Raw genomic sequence first — 27,674 nt, 5'->3', positions numbered from 1 at the left:
GGAGTGAGAATATGTGAGAGAAACAACTCTACAGATACCAAGGTCAGTGAAGAATGAGGTAGAGGAGGTTCTCCGGGCACTGGAGCAGAGATTCCCCTGCAGATGGTGGTCAAGACCATGGTGAGGCAGGCTGTCCCCCTGCAGTCCATGGAGGTCCATGATCGAGGAGATATCCACCTGTGGCCTATGGAGGACCCCACACCAGAGTAGGTGCATGCCTGAAGGAGGCTGTGACCCCATGGGAAGCCCACACTGGAGCAGGCTCCTGGCAGGACCTGTGGCCCTGTGGGGAGAGGAGCCCACGCTGGAGCAGGTTTGCTGGCAGGACTTGTGACCCCGTGGAGGACCCACGCTGGAGCAGTCTGTTCCTGAAGGACTGCACCCCATGGAAAGGACCCATGCTGGAGCAGTTAATGAAGAACTGCAGCCTATGGGAAGGACCCGTGTTGGAGAAGTTCCTGGAGGACTGTCTCCTGTGGGAGGGACCCCATGCTGGAGCAGGGGAAGAGTGTGAGAAGTCCTCCCCCCGAGGAGAAAGGAGTGGCAGAGACAACGTGATCAACTGACCGCAATTCCCATTGCCCGTCCCCCTGAGCTGCTGGGGGGAACGAGGTAGAGAAATCGGGAGTGAAGTTGAGCTGGGGAAGAAGGGAGGGGTGGAGGGAAGGTGTTTTAAGATGTAGTTTTTATTTCTTATTACCCTACTCTGACTTGATCGGTAATACATTAAACTGATTTCCCCAAGTCGAGTCTGTTTTGCCCGTCGTGGTCATTGCTGAGTGATCTCTCCCTGTGTTTATCTCGACTCATGAGCCTTTTTTTATATTTCCCCACCCCCACCATCCAGCTGAGGAGGGGAGTGATAGAGCGGCTTTGGTGGGCACCTGGTGTCCAGCCAGGGTCAACCCACCACACGGACAAATTCCGCTGATAGTCTAATTGCAGAGAGTATCCAAAATGAGTAAGTGCAGATGCTATGTTTGGACTATGCACTGAGTCCTCTGGTACGAATGGACATTACTAACAGGGTCGCTCCTGTGTCTGGTGGTCATCCTGGGAGCACTCTGTCACACACCTGGGGAAAGAAAACGATGAATAGAAACACCTGGGAAGGAGCTATGTTAAGAGGTGCCGGTCTTCTTCAGAGGAGGTGCGAGAAGGTGGCGGGCTCAGCAGCATGTTGCTGCTGTCTCTAACCCCCATGGTTTGGAGATTGTATCATGAGAATATGGCCAAAAATACTAGGTCATCGGCAAATGAAAGATGATTATGAGGAGCATGACAAGACACAAATCCCGTGGGGAGGTTCGAACGTGAGTAGCCTTTCAGATGCTAACGCAAACTGAAGGATTTTGTTCATAAGTCAGAAAGTGGGATGGACGGGATTCGAAGATGGTCCCAAAGTAGTTTTATATTCTTTCTGTCAGGGGCAGAATTACTTCGATCTCTGTCAGTAAACTTTTATTTGAGAGCCTTCATCCAACTGGTGAATGGGCTAGCATCATCAGACAAGTAATTGTATCCACCACAAAAGGTTTTTGTCAAAGGAGCCCGACCCGATTCATCAGGTGGGTGAAGGGCTTCTTTAATTGGTCTGAAATGATGATTTCAGTGATAGACATGGAAAGCCATGATGTTAGGCTTGGCTAATTGCAGGCTTTCTGAGTAGCAATTAACATGTCAGAAACATAGTTATCCTTGAGGAAAATGCTGAAACTTCCTTTGCCTCCTATTAAAAAAAAAAGACCGCAAATGGAAGTCTCCTGTAAACTAATGCAGACAATCTGGTAATGCTTTGGGAAGCATTTTGAGAGAACCTGTTTGTCAGTGGCGTGACCCGATCGTTGCCTGTCGGGAGATGTCTGTAAAAGAGGGCTGCCAGCAGCTCTAGGTTTGCTCGTACTGAAAAGGGAGAAGTTCACGCTGTGTGTATGAAGCTTGTTAATGCCCCTGGCAGCTGTAAGAATTTCCAAGACTACAAAAGCAGCTTATCTCCTGAGGAGGAGAGCCCCCTTCACCATCCCCTGCCAAAATTAGACAGATTAACTTCCTAAGAAATGGAGCGTTTTTCCACCCCAGACCTACGCTGCTCATTCAAGCTAATCTCTGGAGGGCTGAAAGGCCTCTTGTCTGTGATTGGAATCATATGATAAAGCCTTGCTTGCTTTCTCTTTTATTGTGCCAAAAAGTTTGTCTTGCTTTTGATCTGGCTGAGAGCTGAAGCGGCTTTTAGTGTGTTTGTGTGTGTCGTATGGAGCATTTTGAGACAGAATATTGGGACTTGTTTCTGGCGTGGTATCTCCTCGTACCCCGTGTGGTGCTCTCCTCAGGCATCTGCTGTGCCTTCTCCTAGGGGTGGTTAATCGTACCTCCGAGGGGGCTTCTCCACTGATTCGGTGGGATTTTTCAGACCTGGGGTGGAAAGCAGACCAAACAGGGGGGTTAAATTGTTGCTTTAATTTGCAGATTATGTTCTGCAGTCTGAGGAGAAGAGAATGCTGCAGGCCACCATAGTCACACCTCCCCTTCTGCATCCTGGTCCTGTGCTGGGGATGGCACTCGTTTCTACTGCCGTACTCAGGTGTAACCTTTAAAAAATACGAGTAGCAAACACTGAGTTGTATTAGCTGCAAAGTAATCAATAGGTGTGATGAATAATCTTTGCCCAATTGCTCCTTATAATCTACTAATCCTTGCCTGATGGACACTGAGTTTACTTCTGAAGAGGTCTACCTTTGGCACAGACACTGGGAAGGCCATAAATGTTATTTTCCCCCCCCAAAAGACTAACTTTCCACTTTATTAAATGCTCAGGAGTCTTCTATATCAATAATCTCTTACAGGTTTTTTCCTAAGAGCAAGCGCTCTTTCCTCCTCCCACCCCAAAAAAGTCCCAAGGAAAAAAAGAAGTCTTTCCAATGTTCAATACATCAAAGTTGTAAAAGTACAACTAGCACTCAGCATGCTGGTAAAGTTTATGCTCCCCAGGACTGAATCCTCATTGCTCGGCAGAGCTATAGCAAACAGGCTTTGCTTGGGCAGGCAAAGAGACAGCATTTCAGGAGGAGGAGGGCTTCCTCCACACCGCATTTTCAGTGCTGATGCCAGATGCTGATGTTGAGGTGTCCCCTGTGGGTGGCTGTTGTGGGAACCTGTCTTCTCCTTTTGGCAGAGCCCGAGTGGGCTGATACTGAGCTGGTGCTGGGGGGACGCTTAGGGACATGGTGTGGGCTACAGACTCCCTCCACAGCTGGTTACTCTGTGCTTTCCCAGGGTGCAGTAGATTGATGCCACTCCTGCTGTGTTTATTGCTGGCTGGGATTGAGGGTCCTGGGAAAAACTTGTCCCTGAAAGCCCTGAAGGGAGGAGGAAAAGAGGAATTGCAGGGCATGTGGTTAGTTGAGCACTCTTTAATTTGGGAATGTTGAGGCAGACTCCCAGGCTCTCTTCTGATAAGATGAAACACTCTAAACTGTGTCAAAAAATGAGGCTTCCAAAAACGTCTGAATTCGGATCGCGGCTTGAACCTTGGCTCCCTTTTGACCTTATGTAAATCATGTAATCTCCCATAAGAAACATAAGGGGCCTTGCCCTTTGAACCTGTGGTTCTTGGCTCATGCCTCTTCTGCCTTTCCTGTTCAACTCCTGAAAGCCATTCTTGTTTGCCGTTGGGTTGGGAAGCTGGCTGCTCCGTCTTCGGAGCATTTTGGAGAACAATGGGGGAAGATTCATTCATTCATCTGAAAGATTTATCACGTTTCTGTCACAACTAAGTTTTTGCCTTCCTAATTTTTTTGCGCCTGTCTTGCTGATCTAAAGTCCGAGTGAGTGACAAGTCAAAGCCTGCTAAGCTAACGTCACATGAGGAATAACACATTTTGGAGTAATGGAGGGAGGATTGGCATTGTTTTCCTGCACCCTGGGAAACCATGTGATGTTTGGTGTAGGAGAGCCTGTATCACCCAGTGAGCATCCTGAAACTCCTCTCTGTACCAGGAGGAGAGCAGAGCATCTGCCTCCCTCGCTTCATTTGAAAGAAACAAAAATACAACGGAAAGCTTTTCACACGTAGTCCGTACTATGCCCCATGCACCTATTTGTATCATTCAAAAGCATTGTTTTTTAAAAATCTTTGCAGTTTTCCGTTAATTGATCAGAAATACGGTAACCAGCTTCGCTTGCACTGGGCTTTGCTTCCTCCATCGCTTCTGTGAAGGTCAGCATGAATGTTAGGGTGGTTGCTGTCACTGAGGGCTTCTCTTTATGTTTTTCTTTCTGTGATGATTGTAAAAACTTCGTGTTTGTTAAAACACCTGTGGCATTTAATGCCCTATTGTTTTCCTGCTTTGCAAGCAGGAAGGGAGAAATGTATATATTCCTTTACAACAAACCAGCCTTTGTCAGATCCTGACTCACTTGGCCTTGGTGTGCCAAACTGCTACAAGTGAGTTCATTGTAAATGTCCCTAACAATGCATAGTTCATGCCTCGTGTTTTTTGGATTATGAAATCATATACTGATATACAGGTATGAGAAGGGCTCTGCATCTATTCAGCACAGGTGAGATTGTTATCTGGGCAGTAATTAGCTTGAATAGGAAACTGGAGTTAACTGTTTCCCTATGATAACTTTGCACAGTTCAGACATTGAGATGCTAATATTTTTTGCATTCCACAGGTTCCTTTTCTTCTTATAGCTTATCTCTGTTTTAAATGGTTCAGGATAGATGGCATTTTAATTGTGCAGATGCATCAGATACTCTGGAATGAAACCAGATCTTTCCTAGTGAGGGTCATGCTGAAGTTTTCATGTAACGAGAATGACTATGAATCAATTACTTGATACTTCATTATGACGAAAGAAAACAAACATGGCATCAACAGTGGGTTCTGCAGTCTTTATTTCAAAAAGGATCTTGCAGAACCATTTAAGGCAAACTAGAATCCCAGAGAGGATCATCAAAGGACGCAGACGAGAGCATAAAATACTGTACAATGAAAAATGTCACGAAAGCTTCAATGCCTTAGATATGTATGTGAAAAATTTCAGGCTGAGCCTTCCCACACTATGGGAGGTCATCAAGTAAAGCAGAGTTAGCTCTGTTTATCGCCAGTCAAAGCGACACATGACTTCATTTGGGTTTTAGTCTCATTACTGCTGAAGTGTGAAGTGTCAGGTTAAAAAGACTACACGCTTTTCACCCATAGGGATTGCTCTGTTTTAATGGGTCAGGTCAGCACTATGGCTCAAAGCATTGCAAACGATTAATGTTTAATACATTTAAACTTAAGTCTTTGAGAATACAAAATTAACCCTGTGGACGTCTGTGATTGGGACTTTTTCATATTCACCCGTTTCAAGGAAGACAGTGTGCTGTTACTGCTGGCAAGAGAGAGCTGAAACAAAACCAGAAGAACATATTTTTCTCAAATCCTATTGTTCTTCACAGAGTGGTCCTGGCAAATCTGTGCTCTTGCATCCTCAAAGATTGCCAGGATGAATTACGTTACACAAACATGTCAGTCTTGGACTATGAGAGTCTCAGAGAGCAAGTGTCCAATCTAGGTCAAGCAAGAAAGCGCTGCCTTTTTTCCCCCCAAGAGTTTCCCATTTCTGACTTTACGTTCCCCATTCCTCATATTGTATACCAAATCTTAAAAAAAAAAACAAAACCCCAACCAATCAAAAAAAAAAACACCTCAAACCAAACCAAACCAACCCCCTAAAAAACCCTTATCCAGAAGGGAGGAGATTTCTATCCCATGTTCTTGCAATTTTTGTGGCAAAAATTAGCAGACAGAATGCCGACCTAATGTCCACAGGTTAAAACCATTTTGATGAGGTTTTCTGACATACCGCGCAATATCTCTGGTGACTTTTGACGTTTTAACTGTAGTGATGGATGTCTTAAATGAGTAACTAAGGAGAAATCGGTGTGTTCTTGGATCTTGTCAGCAATGTTACTTTTGTGGTGGTTTATCATGCCTTGTTGAGTATTAATAATTCAGAAGAGAGTGGCTAAGAAACTGCTTAATATACTGCCTTTTTTGGAGTGGCATGAGGACAATTTGCCTTAGTCATAATTTTAAAGGAATGCAATAGTCTCTACAGTATAAAATCTAAGAGAAGCAAATCTTTATGGTGCTAACATTGTCCGTTCAGACTTTTTTTTTTTTTTTAACCTAGAATTCTGGCACATTTATTTCAGAAAGGCATAGATAATGTCAGCGTTGAGTTCTGTGGCTGTATAAAACAGTGGGACGACGAGTTAAATTAGTGTATATTGATTTGTGGCTTACTTTTTATATGATTTAGTAAAAGGCAGCATGATTAATTAAATGTCTTAAATTTTAAGATTAACGTTCTTCTAGATGTATCATCTGTCGAGGTCCTCTCATGGCTCTTGTTGTTCCTAAGTTGTGTGCCAGAGGAAGTATTCTGATCAGCAAGGCCTAACAGAGGGATGTTTCTAAAACGGGATTATGAATCTCATAAATCTTTATTTCTGAGACCTTTTCAGTGTCTTGAAGCTGAAGCCAGCATGTCAAAATCTGTTACTCTGAACTAAAGGCAACAAATAGCTCAATTGAGATTCTGGTTTTGAAATTTTTTATGTTTTTTTTTTTGATTGAACATTTGTTCTTAGGAAACAGAAAGGCTAAGAAAGATGTTGATATTTCCTCCTCACCACCGGCACTAGAGTTGTCTATTTTTATTTACTTTGAGAGGCAGGGAGAATTGGACAATTGGCTGAACCACAGTAACCAGCATCATCCGCTTCTCATTATTTCTGGTGCTTCCTTAAACTTCTGAAATCTTGAAACTGTAAAGAAAGCCTACAGTCATTTCTTTCAAAAACCACACAGATTCTGGCAAAAATTCCAGTGCTTTCAAACAATGACAGGCTACACAGTCGTCTTTCATCCATACATTGGGAAGGGCTTCGCCCCCTACCCATCCCCACCCTCCTCCTCCTCTTTGCAGTTTAACTTGGGCCGTCAGAAGTGGTTTCAGTCTATAACCCTCTGCAGACAGAAATAGATAGGCATCCCCACAAGCGCTAATTAGCCTGGCGGTCCCCCCCAGAAAAAGACTGACGGTCTTGATGTTTGCACCCCAGCTTATCTTGCTAGGCTGTGAGATGAAGTGCTTTGTAGCAGATGAGCAGTCCTGAAGAGAAGTGGAAGAGCAGCTCTTGAGTTGGGAAAAGAATGCGCGGCATGGATGTTGTTTTTCTTTGTGGTTGGGTGCAGGCAGAAAAGGACGAAAATGTGGTTCAGAAATCAATTGCAGACAACCACTGTTCTCCTCGGAGGACTGCACAGAAAGCATGTATGCGCAGGAGACATTGCTGACCACTGACCACATCCCACTCACCACCCATTAGGGATTTTCAGAATCCATAAGAAAGCCAATGGCAAGAGATTTTCATTTTTTATTTTTTTTTCCTGAGGGGTGATTTATTGTGAGTATCTCTTTTAAGCTTTTGCAGCTGGTGAATTGGGTTTGTAGCTGAACTTGAGGCTTCATCTGGGCTGGGAATAGTAGGAAAAGGTTCAATAGACAAAGAATGGGGAATTTATGCTGGGCATTTGCAAGCTCTTCCTGGGGATTTAAACTTATTTGTAGACCTAAACCTCAGATTCAGCTGCCCTTATGGAAGGGGTTTCATCTTCTCTCTTTTCACTCCACCCCCAGCTCTTTGAGTACAGTAGCATAAAGTTCTGAAAATACTGTACTGAGTAGCCCTAGTCTTAAAAGGCTTTATTTCAAAGCATAGTTGGCTACGTCTGGGCAGATGGCTTAACCCTGTTCAACTCCAATACGTCATATGGAGAACTGTGTGTCTAACTCACTTAAAACTTGCATTCAGAGGTTGAGCTCTGCCCCCCCGGGAACTGGGCCAGTGCTCCCAGCCCACGTCCCAGCACTCACAGCGTGCCACGGGGTTGCACAAAGTTGGCAGAGCGCGAGCCCCTGCTAATCACCCTGAGCTTGCATGGGCACTGGTGCGGCCGGTCAAGCTTCTGGAAACAGACTCTTCCATCAGTCCTCTCATTAGCCTTTCCCACAGGTAAAAGAGGCCAAAATTCCCATTTTCATTCCTAGAAGCTCTTCACAGCTCCACTGATTCTGTTTGGTGTGCTCTACAACTGGCTTTATATATAACGTAATATATAATCTCTTTGTCCAACTGTTTAAAGCTAAATCTAAGATGCGGAAGAAGTTCATATTTCCAAAACTCTCAGCACCTTGATGAACCTCTGTGCTTGGTAAGAAAAAGGCAGGACTTTGCCACCGCTCTCCTGGTGCTGCAGGTGAACGTGCTGGGAGTGACCAGGGAACCAGTAACTTGTTTCCCTCTCTGACTTTTCAGGGTGCTAGAGAGAGGGACAATATCATCTTCTCTCAGTATCTCACCGGTGGTCTGTGACAATGCAGTATACAAATGATCTGATGCACGTAACAAGAGGGAAGGCAAGATTTAATTTTTAAACAATTCTCTTAATCTCTTATTTGAAGAGGTAAGAGAAGTGGATGGAGTATGTCTGCCACAGAGACACTTCTCGCTTCCTGCTGGAGGCAAGTGTCTTGCTTGGAGTTGGTACAGCACTGTGAGTATCAGCTGATACAAAGCCATGGTCCTCCCTAGGTAATAGCTGGTGTTAGGGAGGACTGAAGGGCTTTATCATGTGGATGCAAACTCGACATGCAAGAAAACAGTGAGTTTGAACATGTGTGCAGACATGCCTATTACCAGTCTCTCATCACCAAAATGAACATAAGCATTTCTACCCCATCCCACTATTGTTGGTTTAGTGAGCGTGTGTGAGAGAGCGAGGGATAGTACACTTGGAAACAGCCAGCTCAGCTGGGGAGTGCAAGAACTGCATCCATGAAGGTCCACAGAGATAAGAATTTATGAGCAGGAGTATGAACGTCTGCTTACGCAGGGAAACGTGGTCATGAGTCCTGTCCCAAAAGAAGGCAAGGCAAGGCAAGGATTTTCTGTGAAGTGTTGAAGGCGTCCTAGCTGAGCTTCAGCAGTTCATCTCGGTGGGGATAGTACCTGGTGGTGCTTGCGAGGGACCTACAAGTACTCATGGCATTTCCCACAATGAAATTAAACCGAGTGCTGGTTTGTCTGTGCCCGGGGGTCGCGGGGAGAGCTCTAACTCCAGGTGGGTTGCGTGGGGGAAGGCAGTCACTTGTGTACACAGCGTTTGCCATTTCGACCCATAGTAAGGGTGCAGCCAGGTGGGCAGGAGAAAGAACGGTAAGAGCGCAGTTCATCTGTGGCTATACTGTTGTGATCGAATGAGAAGGAGGGTTCCATGCCTTTATTGATGCACCTACGCGGATACTGGATGATGCCATCTGCTTCTGATCTGTTTCCTGCTTATAAAACACAGTTACCTCTACAGTAAGAACTGGGACATGGTCTGCAACCACATTTTTTACACTATTACATTGGTAATGTAGATAAAAGTATAGCAAGTGCATGCATTGTACACTGAATGAGCAGGATGAACAGTAGTAATTTTTTTTTAAGAGCTTAAATAGATTTTCAGCTAAACAGATGATTCAGTATTCGATCATGAGGTGTGATTTTTATTTTCTAGTCTTTCTGAATGTCTACTACTATACCTTGTGATGTGAATGCTATTTCCTGCAAGTGCAAAAGTTTGTTACAGTTTCTGCTGTCTATAAGAACACAAAATGAACTCTAAATAAATGGAAACGTTCTATTACCAAAAAGCAGATGTTGGTCTTTAGTTGGTGGAGGTGAACAGCCAAATAAAGTTCAGCCAATTTTATTGGGAAATGAGGAAAATCAAGTAGAATATTTTCCAGCATTAAATTGCCTTGCTTGTCCAGTGTGCTACTGGTATTAAAAATATGGATTTGTTACAGATGCCAGCAAAATATTTCATCTTGTAGAGAGAGAAAAGCATTGTGAGGGAAGCTGCAAAATAATTTACATTCTAGTTTCCCAAGTTCTTTCCAAGGTATTTTTTTTTTAAAAACCAAAAGCAAACAGACTCATGTTTGTTTTTATATCAGAAGCAAATACCTGCAGTTGGTCAAATAACTTGGAGAGAGGTTGCATTATGGAAAGGGGTTTTCACGAGACTCTTAACAATGAGTTAAGAGCAGAAGGGGGTTTTCAGGAGACTCTTAACTTACCTGTTGCTGGTTTGTGAAAGGTGTGGCTGTTACATCAGTTAATAAAATAACTTGTCCTACAGTGTTTCTAGTTGAGGGACACAGTTTTGACTGCAGTTCTTCAAATAACTCAAGAGTGTCAGGTTTGGTTTTGGTTGAGCCTTCTGGCCCAAGCAGAGGTGCGTGCAAGACCTTCTGGCTTTCTGATAACCGTTTCAGCTCAGCTGAGCAATTTGTGAGTAATCTGAAGTGGCTGAAGTGTACTTCTGGATTCTGTCTTACAAAGCAGCAGCCTCCCCTGAAACCAGGCAGGTTTCCATGGGCGCTGTCTCTCTGCATGTTCTGACCTCTCTGATGGGCAGTTTCACGCAACATGATGGAAATGCTGCCATCCGCCCCAGTATCACCCAGGGTCTGTGTAAAGCTGGGCTTAAATCACTGCAGAAACCTCACCTGTGTCTCTGGAAAGGACTTTATCAAGTGTATCCATAAGAGGAAATACACACAGTGATCCGTGGACCTCCACATAGAGGACTAACCTGTCTTAGTGGTGGTGATGGTGTTTCTACCTGTTGTGATACCAGTGCCTTGAAAGTACAGTGGTACCACCATACTTCCCAATGCTGCTAAACTTTTTGGACAAGCGATCGGTGCTGTTTTGGAGGAACCGACCCCTGCAGCATTCCGGTCCTCTGCTGATCTGCTCTCCCTGTAGGGGTGGGACTGTCCTCGGTGGGGGCAGCAGCCCAAGGGCACACCCAGCGCTGCAGCTAGGATCACAGTTGGGATTGGGTGGGCATTTTGGGACAAAATTTTGTTTTCTGCTGAAAAACACAGTTTTGTTTGAAACAGAAGTATTTCCCAGGAGCAAGACGATTTCATTTAAAAAAATAATCTGTTAACTTCCGAGTAAATAGAGGTGAAATTAGGCTGTTTGTATCCTTTCACCTAGTGATTCCTGTTTTCTTGCAAGTTTGAATTTTTATATACTGTTAGCATGAAACTTTTTGCGTGAGCAAAATGTAATTTCAGTATTTTTGGTTCACTAGTTTAACTTTGTGATGTTTTGGTTCCAGTCTGACATTATTCAGCATCCACTTGGAAGTGTTGGTGTTTTGGAAATGGAAGCTCTGTTCCTAGCCCTCTCGCAATCCCGGGCCTTTTTAAGATGACTAGGTGCGTTCCCGTGAGCTTCAGATTTTAATGCCTACCTGTAAGGCATATAAGCCATGATGGTATCTGCAAAGTTTGTAAAGAATTTCTAATAGGATGAAAAATAAGACATTTCTACTGCTTATTCAGTAATATTCCTTATTGAAGCTCTGTTTTCTTGTAATGTGGGAATCAAGTAAGACCATTAACTTTCCTAGCAAAGGCGGCTGTGTCAGAAGGGATTCTGAGAGGCAATTTCTTGCTGTTGCTTAATGCTGGCAAGTTTGAGCTTCTAAGGTGTATCTCCTTGGACAAGAAAAAGGGAAAGAAGTAATATTTGCTGTATTCTGAGTATAGCATGTATCTATCTAAGAGGCTTTTGGTTCAGCCCATATTGGTTATCTAATAGTGCGCAGCCTTTCAAGAACATTCAGTTTTAAGAATACTAATCCATGTCAGGAAATGCAACATTAAAGCTGTGTGTACAAGAACTACAAATCTTTGAGGAAGGATATAGTGAAAATACAACCTACAGCCTTACCTGAGCCGTACAGAAATGCAACTTTAATCTCTTCTATTGTTCTGCTTGTAGGACACCAGCAATAAGGAGCACAGAATGTTAACCTGAGAGTTGGCTATTTGTATGTATTAGCAGACAGTAAATGCACTTCACTGTATTAATTTTTCTCAGTTTTCATTTTGCACCCATTTATCTATTTCGCTTCTGTTTTTATAGGACTTGTGAGGTCCTGCCATAATGTGGGGGAAGTTGCTCACATAGAGGCAATCTATAGAGATATTTTATATTACAGTAGCAAAACTCTTTTTTATTTGAACTGAATGAATCCCACGCTTACATATGTATTAACTTGGAAAGTTTATCAGTGCACATTTTGCTGTTAGCAACATAACCAAAATAAAAGGGCCTTAACAAATCCTTCTAAACATGTGTTTATTTATGGAAAGCTCATCAATTCTGAAAGCAATATGACTTTTAAAGTGGATTTTAACAGGGAGGAGGAGCCAAAATCTAGTTTCTTTCAGAGAACCTTTGCAAACTTAACTGTAAAGCTGCCGCAAATAAAATACTATAAGAGGGAGGGAAGACGAGACACTTCCTTTACTCCGTTCCTTTTCACTTTATCCAGAAAAGTGTCGGAGTGGGCTTTCCAAGGTGCTCTGAGACCAGCAACCACGGACTTTGGCAGACACTGAGATTGGAGTAGCGTTTGCATGGTCTGGCCCTGCTGCGAGTGAAAGTGATGGTGACAGCCCAAAGGGGCTCAGTAGTTTTGTGTTGAACAAGGGAAACAAAATAAGCTTGTTGAATTTGCGGAGCATTCAGGTCATCCAGTTGCCCATGGGAAGGTCGTTTTCTTGAAAGGTGCTGAGCAGCAGCAGTCTGTGTGCTGAGAGGCTTCCCCCCTTGAAGGCAATTAGGGACAGGGGAGGTTGTAGGGGAAGGGAGCTCCCATGCCAGGATTCAGATTTGGGTGCCTCTTTGAAAGTTTTCTATTGCATTTTCTTCTCTGTGCAGAGAACAGTGGGCTTTTTTATTTTCTTTGGTGGTTTTTTTTTTGTTGTTGTTAAATTAAATAGTTATACTGTTTCAGATACCTGTCTAAAGACCTTGATGTTTACACTTGGTAATCCTGCAGTACCCAAAGAGGATTTATTTGTGACACACTGAGCCAAATTAAATATATGACTGTGGTAAATCGCAGGTGCTAATAACCTTATCTCAGGTCAGACAGGTTGTCAGTTATCAGACCGTTGCCCATGCCCAGTGCCTTTTTGGGTGAGGTGCAACTCGGGTAGGTCCTATGGCAAATGATGCATTGACTGCAGGATAACTATCCCAGCTGCTGTCACTGCATCGGTGCTGCTCTTGCCACCGTGAACAGCTATGAAAAACAGCAGAAAGGTGATGGCAGAGGAAAAAAACTTTTCATAAAATTGAACCAGAAATAGGAGGTTAAAGTACATACTCAGGAAGGTTTGTATCAGCTTTGCTGTTGTTGAGCATCAGCTTTTTTTGTATTTATAATAAAAGCTAGTCTTTGAACAGAAATATTTCTTCCCACTAAAAATATCTCATTGTGGGGTTTTTGTTCTCCCTAATTGAAAAAAAAAAAACACAACCCCAAATCCAAAATATTAAAAGCATAATTATGAGAAAAGCGTTTCTAATGGAAATACTTATTAGAAAATATAATGTATTTACCAGCATTTTTCTATGTCCCCGGCCTTATCTCAGTGCCTACAGTAGGACCCGAGAGTGCTGTTTCACCCAGACTCTTTCTGGCTCAGCCAAGAGCAGAGTTGCTCAAGCTTTTGATTTTTTCCACATGGTAAAGGCAGAAACTTTGTCTTCATCCCATATAAAAGTTTTCTAATGCTGGATGGAAAGATCTTCTAACACTTTGAATGGATGCTATCCCCAATAAGATAAACCTTCTATCTAAAATATTTTCCAGCTCAGATTTTCCTCTGATGGAAAGATATAGAGTGATTCTTTCCATGCGTTTGGGTAACAGGGTGAGAGATAATGTTGCTAGAAACTCTTCAGGATCTTGAAATACAAAGGCGTTATTATTTGGTGTGGGTTTTTTTGTTTTTTTTTTTTTTTAAATGTCTTCGGATGAAAAGCGTGGGTCAGAAAGAGTCTGCGAGGTTATATATATCAACACCTTGCCAAGACATCAAGCATGTGGAATTCTATATTGCGGTGATTATGCTTTAAAGAATGCCCGACAGAATATTCCTCGGCTATCCAAACAAGTGCGCGTACATCAGGTAGTCACAGGTCTTCAGAAAACAAACAAAAATGTCCACCAAAAAACCCCTTGGAGTTGGCCTATTTCCTGTAATTTTCTAACTAGCATAAAGTAGGCAAAATCTGTGGTCTAGACTGGTTTGTTCTGCAGATTTTTTTTTTTCTTGAGGATTTACAAACCACAGAGAGTTGGAATGGATCAGAATAAATATTTACTCATGCACCTACTGATTAGAGCTTTCAAAGTCCCCAATCTTGTTACAACACACATGTGAGCATTAGCATTCACGTAGGTTAGGTAAATACAAGGGGTTTCCTCTCTACCCGCTTCCCCCCCCTCCTCAATTTCAGTTTAATGGAGACAACTCTTCAAATGTGGTGTGTTTTTCTTTTGGTGTCCCGCAGTGTTTTCTGCCTGGCAATTCTCTGAGAGACTGTTATTGTACCAGAGAGCGCATTTTTTAGAATCCTTTTTATCCCCCTCCCTTAATATCAAGCATATTATTACTCATCTTGGAGCGCTTCATCACTGCTGTTTCTGAGTTGGAGATTTCTCCGAGTATGATAGCAGCTGCAGCTAATAACATCAATTATACAACGTTTAGGTTCCTGTTCTCCTATTTTGACTGGAGGGAGTTCTTTACTGGGATATGCCATATAATTAATTGCCTTTTTTTCTGCATGCAAACATTATTTAAAGCTTTAGCCTTGCTGTCTCTACACGAGACCGGCAGTAAAAACATTCATTCACGTAAGCCACAACCCCACTTGTTAGGGTGGTTTAGTTTGCAGGGGTAAAAATGAGTTAGTAGATGTGTATTAAAAAGAGTTTTGCTTGTCAGATCGCCCTACTGTCTGTATGACTGTAAAGAGAGTGCATTGAGGTGCTAGCCTGATCCAAACTTTTTAACGGTTGATGGTTTTCTTATTAAAACACAAACAAACACCGACTAGGTATGGCAGCTATCTCCCTGGAGTCTTGCTAACACTCAGATCTATATCATTACCGTCATGCAGTAACTTTAAAAAAGAAAAAAAGATTTTAATAGACTTTAAAAAAAAAATAAAGGCAAATTTTTTTGTAACCAATATGCTCGCCACTGAGTCATAAACTAAAGTCTGTGTCTGGGCAATTCAGCTGTTGACAACATTGAAAACACTTAGGCACAACAAAAGATGTATTTTAAGACCAAAATTTGAAATTGGTTTTGGGTATTTATTTAAATCGATGTCTCTCTATATATTTGTCTTTACTAAAAGTTGGAAGAGTCTTGATGTTTTTCTCCAAGGATGGCATGTGACCAGTCAAGGCAAGAGAGGAGGGCATTACTAAGAGAGAAGGAGCGGAAAAATAAAATCAGTGATGACAAGGCTGGATTGGGTGGGGCAGAGAAATGCTGGGATAGCCAAACAGCCGGGACAGGAATCGCAAGGAGGGAAGATATAGAAGCCAAATGTCTAAAAATTAATTTGTGGGCAAGCAGCTCTGCTGAGAATTTTAACACCTTCTCTTTTGTTCATTTTAAATTCTGTCTCCAGGAACATGATATTTTAAGGAAAAGGGTCAAGATAAACTGAAAGCCAAAATGCCTACATACTGAGTGGGTTTTTAAACCAGTGAGGTTTATTAATTTCCTATTTGTTAACCTGAGGACTTCTGGAGTCAATTTATGTGCTGTTACTTTAAGACCATTTGTACGTAACTTTGATTTTTAAATGCCTAGAGCCCAAGGATTGCTTTGTGTATTTGGTGAAAGTGAGAGGAGGGGGGGGGGAAAAGTAGAACTTGGCAGAGGCTGTCCCTTTTCCTGCTGGATGTTTTTCAGGTGAACTACCCAGCTATGCTACTGTATAAAAGTCAGGCCAACAATGTGGAACTAAGGATTATTCCACAAATCCTGTTTTAGTAGTTCTTTTAATGGTGTTTTTCCTCAAGTTTTACTTTTTCCCTAGGATTTCCCACCCTGATCAGGACTCTCCCGTCTTGCTCAAAGCGCTGCATCTCCCTGGCTTTTGACCAGGCTGGGAGCCTGCTCTGCGTCCGGGAAGAGGAGCTGTGTCCCCCGCGGGCCCAGTGCGGGGCTGCAGCCGCCGATGGCTTTATCAGATGGACAGAGACATTCCAAGTATGCTTCTGGTCACTGGGGGATATAGGAATATAAAAAATAATGAAAAAGGAAGGCTTAGAGAAAAGCTGTTAGGCAAACCGGGGCTTTTTGTCAAGTTTTTTTTTCTTATTTTAATTTTTTTTTAAAGGGTGAAATTCTTTACCCCTACGCAGATTGTTAAAGCTGTGTGATGTCATTTTCTTTTCTTTTTAAAGCTGTGTTTTGAGAAGCTGAAAGGCTGCAGGTTAGGTAAAACTATTAATGACCATTTTGTGACCTCTGCTCCAACCGCCCACAGCGGCTGCAAATTTTTACATGTCTGACAGCTGCTTGGCTCTCCGCATCACTGGTCGACAGCAGATGAGATTTCAGAGGTAAGAAAGTCACCTCCCAGATTGCACCCTGCTGGCATGGCCTGTGGGCAGATGAAAAAAAAAAAATTGGATTTCAGTGGTTTGGTAGGGCAGGAGACCTCCGTTTTTATGACCAAGGCATGCCAGGAGCTCCCTCTGGTTGCCCCTGTCTGCATCCTTCCTGGAGGTTGGTTGCATGGAGGGCGAATGAGCTCAGAGCTCATCTTGTCTAAACCAGGGTCTGGGTAGTGCTGGACATGGGATTGCACTGTGGTGGTTGCGAAGAGAGGGCTCTGGGGATGTGTTGGGTAGGCTTGTCCCATTCTTCTGCTTTTTGTGCTTTTTGTCAGGCATCTGCTCTCAGGAGGTGCGAGGCGGGCGGCAGGGAGCTTTGGTTGGGGCTGGCGTGGCCAGTCCCATGTAAATGCAGCTGTCACGGAGGAGTGTGAACTTGGGGAAATGTGCATGGTGGCCACGAAAAGTGACATGGGGCAAGCGTGGGGAGCGAGCTCTGCAAGATGTTATTGCCTCAGAGAGAGGGACAGTAACCTCACATTGATGTAGTTGCTGTAAAATATTCTGGGATTTCTGTCTCTTGTTAAATTTTCCACACTTTTCATGGTTGCGGCTTTTGCGTGCTTCCCAGAGGTGTTAGGTTTGCGCAGTGAGATCCATCCCTAAGGGCCTTCATGGCCTGTCTGCCTTGGTTGGTGGAGGCTGTGGAAGTGGTGAGGCTTCCTTTCTTCCATCCCTCTTTTCTTGTCCTTCACTCTCCTTCCCAGCCCTCTGCTTTGGCCCTACAAGAAGGGCATGCTGGGGAGCAGGGTTATGTACACCCTGCGGGCAGTCAGGCTTCTCATTACCTGTAGGGGACAAAGCCTTCAGAGGTGATTCGGCAGAGCGGGAGGAATCGGGGTGGCCAGTGCTGGGGCTCCTCACCTCTCTATTAGAGAGGGTTTGCTTTGCCTTGTGTCTCTCCCAGTCCCCAGGGCAGAAGGCTGGGGAGAAAGGAGTGATAAATAAGAAAGGCAGCAAGAGAAACAGCAGGTTTAGCAAGGGTGCTTGACGTCTTCCAAAGCTCTGGCTCTTCCAGCTGGCACAGGGGGTTGTCCTGGTGCTGTGGTGGTGCCCAACCCCAACAGTGTTTGGGAGCCTCCTGTCCTGGTGATGCGCTGGAGCTGCTTCCTCCAAATCTGTGTGCCGAGCCGGCCTGTGGTAAACGGAGGCAGGGAGGGGGTTCACTGCCAAACCACACTGCTCCTTAGACAAATATGTATGACCAGGAATCATGATCTTTAAAATTATTTCATGTTTCCTCAAACACTTCACGCATTTGTTCTCTTCAGTCTTCAGAGCTGTGGCGTCTTCTTGCCTTGACTCTCCTGGAGAGCGTTTGCTCTGTAGTTGTGTCGAACATTGGGAACTTGTGGCATCTTCAGACCATGATTTTACTCTTTTTATCCCTGGTGTCACTTTCTGCTCTCCTTAGGTGCAGGGCTTCTGCCTTTCTCATGTCTTCCCTTTTCTCTGGCCGATATCAAGTCTGGTGTCCTTTGTGCTCTCTCACAGAGCGCCTTGCCAGTTCCTCAAAGCTCATGCTCTTCAGTGGTCCTTTGGCTGGATGCTGCTTAACGCAGTCATTTGAAATTGGAGCCCTGCTGTAAGATACTAAACGCTAAATAAGTGACGCAACAGCATTTCATGGTGTCCGCTGGAGTCACAAGTCATGTACCGTTACAGTGTGGTGGTGTAGGCTTCAGGACGGCGTGACAAGCTCGGAAGCACGGCTGATTTTTTTCTGTGTATCGGTGTCTCGAGTGCTGGATTAAACCTTCTCAATAATTTATAAAACCTTAAGCACTCTGGGCAGTATTTTTACAGGGAGTGATTGCATTGTGTTCAGGAGATACCTTTCTCAGCTGGGCTATTAAATGAAAAGCTGAAACCTGCCTGTGATGTGGAGAGATGAGTGCTCAACAAAATGAAAGCGTGGAACTTAAATTGCAAACATTTTTATGTCGCCTGCTTTCCTACTTGCTGCTGGTTGATTCACAGTCTTATTGATAAACATGAAACCTCCCCTGTGAAAAAAACAGAGAGGGAAATTCCCATAAATTAAAAAAAAACTTTCCCACTTTGCACAACCTCAGTTTTGAAATTTAGCTCAAACGTGCAAGTGAATTGGTTTGGACTGCCTTAAATTCCTGCGGAAGGGCAGATAATTTTGAGAGATGATGCAAGATAAGCCAGGCAACTGCTACGCCATTTAAAAAAAATCCTAAAAACGTTTCCAGACACAGTCGGTGCACCTGGGGCAGCTGCGCACTTCCAGGGAGATGCGTGCCGGCGGCCATGCCAGCAGGAAATGCGGCGTGACCTGTGGCGAGCCTGGAAGGGTGGGAAATGCCGTGAGCAGAAGATTTCCACGGGTGGCTCTGAGTGTCCCGGGTGATGACTGCGTGGGCATGGACGCAGGAGCAAACGTAAAGCCATGGGAACGTGCAGGAGCGGTAGGAGCATCCTCTTGCTTCCATGTACATAGCTGCAAAGCGCTTCCTATGGCATGTCCCTGCCGGCGGGGTGACAGCATCGCCTTCTTCCCCGGGCACTGGGTCTGCGTGCATGAAACCTGGCTGTGAAGTAGAAATGTTTTTTGGAAAGCATAATATTATTTTAATCATAAATTATTTGGAAACTCCATACAGAAATAGCTTCAGATCACTTCTTCCAGAGGGGTGTTTTTGCAGGCAGGGTCTTTATCAACTTCTCAGTGGGAACTGCATTAATACTGCCACAAAAATGCAAACAGTAGTGCCTTTGATAAAGCAATTTGGCATCTCTCAAGCAGAAAGATGTTTTGTTTTCCTAAGATACAGCGCTGTTTTCAGTGCAGGGACCTGCCGTATGTGCCAGCATATGGAAAGAAAATACCAGTTTTGTTACCGTTTGTGTTTGGAAGCCGTGGGGAGGGGACGAAGGAGGCGGCCGCCTTTGCCAGTTGCAAAGCGCTCTCTGTCATTGCTAGGGGGACAGCACAGAAAGCCCAGAAGTGAGTGCCGGCGGTGGAGATGCCAGTGGCCTGCAGTCAGCCTCCCAGGCTTAGCTCCCCCCCAGAGTGCTCTGCCAAAGGCTCTCCTCCTCCTCCTCCTCCTCCTCTTCCTCACCTTTGCTTTAGCTCTTCCCATCATGTGCCGGAGCGAGGCTGGTCTCCACTGCCGCCTGCCTCCCAGTGCAGAGTGGAAAAGCTTTACTGGCCATACAGTAGGCATCTTTGTGGATACTGTGAAAATGCCTTTTAGTACTTTCTGGTGTCCCATGGTATTACATATTTGGTTAGTGCATTATTTTGATTTTTAAACTGCCTTTGGTTCAAGAATCCTGAAAGGAAGCTGTTGTGCAACTGTTTTAATCTGATTTTACAAGCCGATTCCAGCTTGATTCCCAGCACAAAGAACCAAAGAAGAGCTTGGTTGTATTTTCTGTCCAAAAGTAAAAAGCCCTCCTCCTTTGAAGATCTTCTGTAGAGTGTTATGTTTAGAAAGTGATTTGCTATTGTTTAAATTTAATCTCCATAATTACATAGCGATTGGATTAATGATGGGTTATTTTTCTGAGTCATTCTTTTCTGGCACTCACAGCTAGTGAGCATAAAGCCAGGTCTTCATCGGATGTAAACTGGCATCGCTCCACTGAAGTTAGTGGAATAATTCCACTTTATATTGTGGCGGCCCAGATGTGATATTATAGCTGTTTTGAAGAAAGCACTCTTTTGGAGTTTATTGGCCTTGAATCTTCTCATTTTTAAGCTGTCTAGGCATTAACTTCCAATGGCATTATGTTTATGGTAGCACAGCTAGCTGTTGTCTCCAGACCACCTCAGGTGGACCCAGAGGGATCAACAAAAGGTGCAATGCCAGATTCAACCATAAGTATCTTAACTTTTTTTCTGTTTAGAAACTGCTTTTTATCACCAAGAGTGCAAGCAGGAAAAGTTCATTGCTGATGTCCAGTGAGCTTTTACGTGCTCTTATCTATGAGAACAAACCTTGGTCTGCTCGTTGGGGATGCTGTACTGCAAATCCAGGGGAGATGTCTGGGAAGCAGAGGGACTGCTCCGTTTTTGAAATTAGTTATTTTTGCTCATTCTGCTTTTCAGAAAGGGGGGCGAAGGTGGGGGGGGGTCTGGGGAGACCTGGCATGTTGGAGAGTGGCAGCAGGAGCTGTAGGCAGTGCGCTTGATGTAGGAGATGGATCTGTCACCACAATTGGGGTGATGGAAAGAAACAGTCTTAGAGAGCCTGAGGGGCTGTGTAGAGTTGCTGTAATCATGGAAAGTATTTGAAGGCACTGGGCGGAGAGCAAGGTGGGAAGAAAGGATCTCCCCCACCCTTGTGCAAGTTAGGCAGGGGAGGATTTGCTTTCAGACCTCTTATTTTAATATCTCACCTGAGTTCATTCTGTTTTAAAGAAATTTCTTTCTCACTATTTGGGAAATGGCACGCTAATAAATCTTAGTTTGGAGAATGGGAAGGTTTTGCGTTCTTTTGGGTCCCTACTGTAAAGTGGTCAGTCCTATGTCCAAGCAGTAGTGGATTTAGGGTGTCACTGCAGTGGGTTAGACAGCACGTCTCTCTAGCCTGGTGTCCAACTGAGAGTGGCATGTACCGTATATGTAAGTGTGAAAAACAGACAGCAGCGGTCCTTTCTTTCCCTGATGCATCCTCGCTACTTCCAGGAGCCATCTGTTTTTGCTGCTGACCTGCTGTTGCACCTGCGGGTCCGCTCAGTACAGCATAACTTCTGTTTCCTTGTTAACCAGCAGAAAGTAGGTGTGAAGCCTTTTAGTCTTCTGTTCTTCCCATTTTAAGATGTTAAACTGGTACTTTGTACTTTTTGGGTTGTACTCTTTGTTCTTTTTTACACCGTATTTAGGAAATACTGCTTATTTTAGTAATAAAGGTCAGCTTTAATCTTTAGTAGTAACACTACTTCCACAGATGTGATCATCTGCCAGGGAGGTGGGATGATTTAGGAGACTCGATGTCTTTTTTTAGATTGACCTGATAGATAAGGAAAATACAGTCAAGCCTTCAGGCATAGCCTGGACATCTCTTCAGAGTGAAAAAGATGTGCTGCAGGTCTCATACGTGACTATCCCTGTGTCGGATGGTCTAGGTAAGCACTTTTTTTGAAATAGGAGGCAAATTGTAAGACCCAAATGAAGACTCAGTTTTGCACTGAAGTCTGACATCCCTCAGCTTGGATGCACAAAAGGCTTACATGCCTGAAAGCTTGTCTTCTGTCCTCCGGCACCGTGTGTCAGTTAGTCTTACAAAAGTACCACTGACTTCTCTATTAATCCTGCCCTACGCTTTGATTCTTATTGCCTTTTGCTTCTGTCTACAACACCTGTGACCAAGGTTGAGGGTTTTTTTTAAGCTTACATAAATTTTGTCCTGTGTAAACTACTGACAGCTATTATTGAAGAAATTCTGGTGATGCAGCTGTAAGGTTGCAGCAGTAGATCAGTAATATATGTTGTACATGGTCCTTTTATTAGAGGGGACTGTTAAAGCTGTGGTAATGCTTAAAGTATTTGGGGCTTAATCCACTGCTTCATTGCTCCAGATGTGATAAATGCTGTTGACTTAATGCAGCAATTGGTGACGTAAAATGGAGAAATTGCCTCTGAGCTTGTTATGTAGCTATGGTGGCGAAACTATTGCTGGTGACTCCGGTTTTTAGGGGCTTTCTCATTTTATTAGGAAGGGGGTCGTGCATGAAGGCTGAGAATAAATGACTAGGAATGGCTTACATTTGAACTCAAACTGAATTAATGAAAATTTGTGCAAAACTCATACAGTACTTGTGCATAAGGTGACGAATACTAGTCATTTTTGCAGGAGTGTGGTTGCAGTGATCCTGCAAAACCAAGTCGTCACTGAAGATCTTGGGGTGCAAACAATCATTCAAAAGTTTTAGCCTTGCTGGGGACAGGATGGTTGCAAAAAGCACCAGTATAGGTTAGGGGTAGACCTGCTGGGAAGTAGTTCTGAGGAGAAGGATCTGGTGGTCCTAGTAGATAGTAAATTATCCATGAGCCAGCAATGTGCCCTTGTTGCCAAAAAGGCCAATGGAATCTTGGGCTGCATAGGGAAGAGTGTGGCCAGTAGGTCAAAGGAGGTCATTCTCCCCCTCTGCACTGGTGAGGCCACAACTGGAATACTGTGTCCAGTTTTGGGCTCCCCAGTTCAAGAGGGACAGGGAACTGCTGGAGCGAGTCCAGCGAAGGGCAACTAAGATGATTAAGGGCTTGGAGCACCTCCCTTATGAGGAAAGGCTGAAAGAGCTGGGACTCTTTAGCCTGGAGAAGAGAAGGCTGAGGGGAGACCTTATTATGGCGTACAAGTATCTAAAGGGTGGGTTGAAGGAGGATGGAGCCAGGCTCTTTTCAATGGTTCCCAGTGACAGGACGAGGGGCAATGGGCACAAGTTAGAACACAGGAAGTTCCGTTCAAATACACGGAAAAACTTCTTTACGGTGAGGGTGACAGAGCACTGGCACAGGCTGCCCAGGGAGGTTGTGGAGTCCCCTTCCCTGGAGATTTTCAAGACGCGCCTGGATGCAGTCCTGAATAATGTGCTCTAGGCAATCCTGCTTTAGCAGGGGAGTTGGACTAGATGATCTCTAGAGGTCCCTTCCAACTCTGAAAACTCCATGATTCCGTGATCTCAAATAGTCATGTATTCATTTGCGACCCCACTCCTTCTCCGCCCCCTCCAAGGAGCCAGGTTGCTGTAGAAATTACAAGGATTTATATAGACAATGTATTTTAGAAAGTTTGCTTTTGGAGCTCTAGGTTTTGAGTATACGTGGTAGTATTTTTGGCTTTATCTCCTAGAGTATGAGCTAAAGACTTTCTTAAGCCACCATTGAGATTCTCACCTGAGGACATGACCTAACACTTTTCTTAACAGCTGAGAACTGGAGAAAAGCACCGAATAGCATGACGCTTGGTGCTACTGTTCTGAGTGAAAATTGTGTTTACTCAGGAAAGACTGTTGTCCTGTCATTTCTTCTTTCCAGTTACTTCAGATCGAAAAAGAAATGCTGAACATTCCTATACACGAGGAGAGTTTATTTCCATGGCTGTCATTAGGGTTACATTTCTTTTGGTCCAAGGTGTATGCAACGCACTCCAATGGAAGTGGGATAGTATAGTTACCAAACTAGATGCATTGTGTTAATTTCTTAATTATTTTTTTTCAGTGCAATGTTTTTAAAGTAACAAGTATTGTAAACAGTATGTTATTTTTAAACCAAGGACATTTTGTGCTGAAATTGGCTGTTGCAACACTGGGTTAGAATTAGAATCCACAAAATTCAAAACCACAGTAACCCTAATTTTGCCATTCTTGCCTTTTTAACTGCTCAACAATAGTGTTGTGTTTGTATAGTATTTAAAAATATTTGTTGAGGAGAATGTAAAGAGCTACTGGCAGGCTCCTCTGTTAACTATTTGTGTGTGTTTGGCCGCTCTGCTCAGAAATGAGCTGTAATGAAAACTTGGGGGCGAGTACTCCTGGTGCCCACAGCTCAGACTCTTCTCTGTGTTGCGAGTGAAGTAGCAGCCAAAGCCCCAGCCATGATGGGGGCAGAGACCTCCATGGTGGAGCGACAGTCCCTTTGGCTCAGAGGATGTACACCCATGATGGGCTAAAACCTCTATTTGCCATGTCCTTTCCCAGCTCGCCCTGGTACGTGTGTGCCTGAGTCTGTAGTCTCCAAGGAGCTACTCTGGCAAATGAGTAATAATGTTCAGGATAATCTAGTTTGACCATGATGATAAATTTTATAAGGCTGTAGTTCACGTCATGACCCTACAATCCCTGGTTTTGCCTGGCTTGCTCCTGATGGTCTGGCCAGTACTGGGAAGAGGTTATGGGAGGCCAGCACCGCTCATATCTGCTTGCTTTCAACCTGCCCTGGCTGTGAGATGCCTGATTCTTCCCTGCGAGGTCTTTGCACAGTTGGGACATGCACGTGTCCATCTTCAGATGGAAATTAGCTTTGGGTTTCACATATCACCGATCTGACCAACTTGAACGAATTCAGGTGGAAAAAAAATATTTGGACAGCAGCTTGAGAAAGCATTTGTTCTTATTTTTGTTGCCTGGCATTTTGGCATATGCTTTCTGCATTTTGAATATGAGGTCATCTGATGCAGTGTAGCGCGATAGCAATACAGACTGGGTAATCCTGGGAACCGGCAGCTTAGATCTTGCCTGTCCAAATTTTACTGTTCTAAAACTTGACTTCTTTGTTAAAAATGAACACTTTCCAGGGGGTAAAAAGCCCCCAGAGAAGAACTGTTGGCATTTTATATTTTTAAGCTGTCTTGCTGAATGAAAACAGTTGATTATTAACTTGATGGGGTGACAATGAGTATATAGAACTTAAATATCTCACCACTCCCACAAAGAAAAAAAAAACCCACCCTCCATTGTATCATGGGAAGATACATAGCCAGAAAAACTTTCCAAGTCGTTAAACTTTTATACTTGCTTCATACAAGCTTAATGTAGGCTTTTTTCCATCCTGTGATGTTGTAGGGACGCTTCTGAACGCAGCTGAGGAGGACACCATCAACTGAACAGTATTTCTTTCTGAATGTGCCTTTTTCATAACAGAAAAAGCAAAATCACTTAGTCTGAAGGATTAAAAAAAAAGGTTTCCTTGTTTGTGTGTTTCAGGTTGTTTATTCTGCCAAGCCTGATAATGAAATCAGTCTGAAAGTTTCCCTTGTAATCAGTTTACTCAGCTTCTGTGATTGCATGGGGTATTCGGACAAGGACAGGGATAAAGGAAGAAAGTTTTAAAAAACAGGAAAATACTATTGTAAATATATTGGGCAAGTTATAAACTGGGAAAGGGTACTTGGAGTCAAGCATCGTACCTGCTGCTACTTTTGATGCTCCGTGGTGAGTGGTTGGGTGGCTTTTTCTTCCTCTTGTGGCTTGTGTTTGACTTTTTAAAAGAGGGGTGTGGGAAAATACTGATTTAAAGGAGTCGAGTCTGGCTATACTGCTTTTAAACTGTGTATTTTGTAGTGGAGGCGAGTGGAGGTCAGGCTGCTGTAGCTGTCTTGAGGTTGGAAAGTAACAATAAAAAGTGACATTTTGGCTTGTATTGAGCCCTGTGCTGGGTGGGACGGCTCTGCCTCGTGTGCTTGGCGGCCACATCACATCTTGATGTGGGGCCGTAGCTGGCAGGCAGTGTCGAATATTCCCTTTGCTGTTTCTCTCTGGTGTAATTTTAGTTTTCCGGCATCCTGATGGGGTTCTGCTGCTCATCCTGGTTGTGTCCTTCCCCTTGCTCTTCCTGATCCTCCTTTTATCATCCTCAGCTGTGAGCCCCGGGCAAAGCCGACTGCAGGTCAGCTCATCCCTGTGACAGCACAGGGGGGGATGTGGATTTCAGCTGCTCATTGCATCCATGAGCAAGGACTTAGCAAGTTCTAAATTGAGAATTGTTGCTTCATACGCATGTCTCTCCAAACCTGCAGATTTAGACATTCCCTCACCATTAATTACATCCTCTTGTCTTGTAGCAGCAAGTAAAAAGGCCAAGTTGGGCATGTCGTCCTGCTGCAAGCAGCCGAACGTGGCTTCTTGTTGGTTGGATGAGTGCGAGTTTCTGAAAGTATGTGGCCGCTCCATTTTGGGAAGCGCGTCCTGTGGCGTTCACCTTGGGGTAGAGAGTAATAAGGCAGCTCGGGCTCTTTTTCGGAGGTTGTACACACAAGTGACACCAACCGGTCCAGCATGGCCAGAGTCATTCCCAGTTAAAAGCAGGGCTGGGTGCTTCAAAGGGAAGCCCAGTTCGCTGGTAACCGGTGGCCAGCGAGGTAGTTCCTAGGTGGCACTGGAAGTGGGCGGTACTGTCATTTGCTTTAGTGCAATCTCTGTCAGAGATGCTGGGTGTCACCACCTCGTTTCTGGAAGCCATAGGGTCTGGTCCCTCACATGTGTCAGTCGTTTGACATCTAAACTGCTCAGACAGATGCAATGCGAGACTGCCAAAATCGGCAGCGGCGTCTGACACTAACAGTGGTTTGTGAGCTTGCCTGTTCGCCCCGTGGCAGCTCGTAACACAACATCTCCCAGTGCGGTGTCCCACAAAATGCTCGGCAGCAGTCATGGGGAGGTGAAAAGATTTCCAGGCGAGCTTCAAAGAGAAGGATGTGACTAACTGTCTCGCAGGGAGCCAGGACACGGACCCAGCCAGATGAGGCAGCTCGCATGAAAGGGCTGCCAAAGAAAAGGGAGAGGACACAGATGAAACTGGGACTGGGGGATGAGGAGGAATGGGCAGCTGGGAAAGGTAGAGGGGAAAATCTCCATGGGCTGTTTCCAGCGACCGGGAGACGTATCTGCTCTCCAGGGAGGTAACCTGTGGGTAAAGCAATGAACCTCAAGCACGTTGGCCGTCGTTCCTGGCTCCACCACGAGCCTCTGCTGCCTGTCCTTGGACAAGTCACTCTCCTGGTGACTCAGTATCCCAGCTGTAAAACGGGATTGCTGCTTACCTCATGGGATGTTGTGAGGGGAGGCTTATGGACGCCTTTGCTGTTTGATGTGTTAAGCAGGGGGAGCAACACAAAGTGAGCACAAAGACGAACATGAAAAGGGTTCTGTACTTCCCTCGCCACCTTCTCTGAATGCAGTCATGTCTCTAAGGATAATATAATGGTGACTTATTCATCATTGACATACACTTCTTCAGTTGCACCAGTGGGAACAGTTTTTTGGTTTTATTTTTTTCCCCTCAGGGCTTTAAAGATGTAATTTTGTGTGTTTATATAATATGTTAATATTTTAAGCAATTTCTAATAGAAAATTAGAAGTAATAACAAACCATAAATCAAAGCCAGACTAAACCAAGATGCAAGCAAGTAATACAAGACGGGGGACTAGAAGTAGGGTTTGCAAAGGGAGCCTCAGAGAAAATGCAAATCCTGAGGCCTGAAGAAGGGAAGGGTTCTGGTTATCTATCTATATCTATATCTGATAGCGTACCTGAGGAGGGCTAAGGCCAGAAAGCAAAAGGGGTCAACT

The 27,674-nt window shown here is 44.3% G+C and overlaps 1 protein-coding gene across 1 annotated transcript in view; it reads left to right on the top strand.

The window, feature by feature from the left end:
- BMP6 (bone morphogenetic protein 6) overlaps window positions 1-27,674 on the top strand; it is a gene marked incomplete at its 5' end in the record, with an annotated part of 94,061 nt that overhangs the window by 40,236 nt on the left and 26,151 nt on the right. The gene's annotated exons all lie outside the window — the stretch shown is intronic.

This window comes from Vanellus vanellus (genome assembly GCF_965231255.1).
Source record: "Vanellus vanellus genome assembly, chromosome: 2".
Taxonomy (NCBI): Eukaryota; Metazoa; Chordata; class Aves; order Charadriiformes; family Charadriidae; genus Vanellus; species Vanellus vanellus.
This window is presented reverse-complemented; position numbering and strand designations above follow the sequence as displayed.